Genomic DNA, 2508 nt, shown 5'->3' with positions numbered 1-2508 from the left:
TCAACAATTGAATCTAAGAACCAAAATAAATGAACAGAGCATCTAATGAACAAAATTAATTGATAAATAGAATAGGATCTGAGGCATGGAAACGTGGAACATAATGATGAAACTCAGAGGGAAGAGGGAGGGGAGAGTGGAAAGAGATGAACCAAAGAGCTCATATGCCTATGCATGACCTACGGACACAGATAGGAGGGTGGTGAAGGTCGGGGGTGGGTCAGGAATGAGGTGGAAGGTTGATATGTGGGTAAAAAGGGGGACATCAGTAATACTCTCAACAGAAAAGATTTTTTGAATATATTTTATTGATTTTTTACAGAGAGGAAGGGAGAGGGATAGAGAGTAAGAGACATCAATGAGAGAGAAACATTGATCAGTCGCCTCCTGCACACTCCCCACTGGGGATGTGCCTGCAACCAAGGTACATGCCCTTGACCGAAATCGAACACGGGACCCTTGAGTCTGCAGGCTGATGCTCTATCCACTGAGCCAAACTGGTCAAGGCAGAAGATTTTTTTTAAAAAGAAATTACAAAAGGAAGATCAAAATCACTGAAAATCAAGCAGAAGGAAGGAAAAATAAAGATGAGCTGAGATTAATGAAATCAAAACAGAAAAATTATAGAAAACAAACAATGATGCCAACAGCTGAATCTTTGAAAAGATCAGTAAAACTAACCCAATGCTAACAAGACTGGCAAAGAGACAAATGACCAATATCAGAAATTAATTAGGAGAATAAACACATTCCCAAATGCATTCTTATGAGACCAGAATTCCTTGTGCTGTCAGTACAGAGAAAGAGTAAAGTACAGACTGAAATCTATTGTTAACATATTTACTAAAATCCTCCACAGAAGATTAGTCAATCCTACCAGTAATATGAGAAACTCATACTACATCATGGCAAAGCAGGAATTATCCCAACAATTCAAAGCTGATTCAATATTTTTAAATCATCTGATTTAACCAAAAGAGTCAACTGTGTAAAGAAGAGAAGTCATATGGTCAGTAAAATTGATACAGAAAAGTGTGTACAAAGCACAGTTTCATTCATGATAAAACGCTTAGGGCACGTGGGATAAAGGGGCCCTTCCTCACTCTGATCATGGGACTCCTGGAGCTGATGTCACACTCGGTTGTGGGAAGTTACATGATTCCCCTCAGATGGAGACAGAGTCAAAAAGGCCCACTCTTACCACTTCTATTCAACATGGTCCTTGACGTGTTAACAAGAGAAATAAGACAGGAAAAATGCATAGAGACATTCAAATGTGAGCCCACACACAAGGTGTCCCTACTCGCAGATGACATATTCATCTATAAAGAAAAATCAGAAGAATCTACTTCACAATCCCGGGGGAATGTACAGAAATGGGTCTATTTGGAGACTTATCATAATTGCAGTGGTGCTGCCCGTGCGGGGCTGGCAAAGCAGCAGATAATGGGACTGAACTAAGTTCTTGTGGGAAACCGTCCCCAGAAACACAGCTGTTCACAGAGGTGCAGCCATCAGGAGGGACTTGGCAGCACCACTGGTCACCAGAGTTCACCCTGAATCCCCTGGTGCCTGGAGGGGCCATGCGTGTTTCCTCCTCGAGCTGATCCCAGGGAACATGAGCCCTCCTGCCTCTTTAGGACAGGAAGGAGGTTTGCACTGGGAGCCAGGAGCCTCCTGAAGCCTGGCTGCCCCCTTCCTCCCACAGAAGCGGGGAGAGGGTGCCCCCTAGTGGTCACACTTCAGAGTGGGTTCCAAGGTCCCCAGAAAACACGCTGGGGTGTAAGCTGGAGAGGCCTCAGTGAGCCTTTAAACTGACCCTGAAACCTCCATGCGTGTTGCAGGGAGGGAGGGAGGGAGTCCCTGTCTCCTCCTGGCACCTGGGAAAACGGACTTTTTCCTCGGGTAGGTTTGTGTTTCCCTCAGCCTCACGGGGCCTGACCAGCTGGCTCAGTTGGGTCCCCCACAGTGAGGCCCAGCATCCGCCTGCAGGAGAAAAAAAACTGGCCAGGGCTAGCACTCCATTTTTAATTTTATTTAATTATTTATATTTAATAATTTTTTATTGTTGAAAGTATCACATATGCCCCCCCCCCCATTGACCCTAGCCAGCCAGCCCACACAGCCCATCAGGAATCCATTATTAAATGATGGAAACTCTCCCATGTTGAGAGGCTGGGAAACAGGGCTTTTGCACACGAAAAGCAGGGAGGTTGAGTGAAATGTGTGCCTACAAAAGGCAGCTGTGTGCTTGTGAGAGTGATAGCAGGTTTGAGACGGAGGCGGCGGCCACAGCGTCCAGCCCAGCCACTCCTGCCTCCTCACATGTAGAGGTTCCAGTTTTGTGGAGGATCTGTTTGAGGAAAATAACAAGGAGAATGTTTCAGCTTCAAAATAAAAGTATCATCCAATGCACATTCTTATTCCCAAATCCCAGAAAGGCCACATGGCCCATGGTGGGGGAAGGAGAGCGAGAGGAAGCCCATCCATGTGCTCTGGGGAGCACCC

This window comes from Myotis lucifugus, unplaced genomic scaffold (assembly GCF_000147115.1).
Source record: "Myotis lucifugus unplaced genomic scaffold, Myoluc2.0 scaffold_752, whole genome shotgun sequence".
In the NCBI taxonomy this organism is placed as follows: domain Eukaryota; kingdom Metazoa; phylum Chordata; class Mammalia; order Chiroptera; family Vespertilionidae; genus Myotis; species Myotis lucifugus.
The sequence above is the reverse complement of the archived record's forward strand: the minus strand, read 5'-3'. Positions refer to the sequence as shown.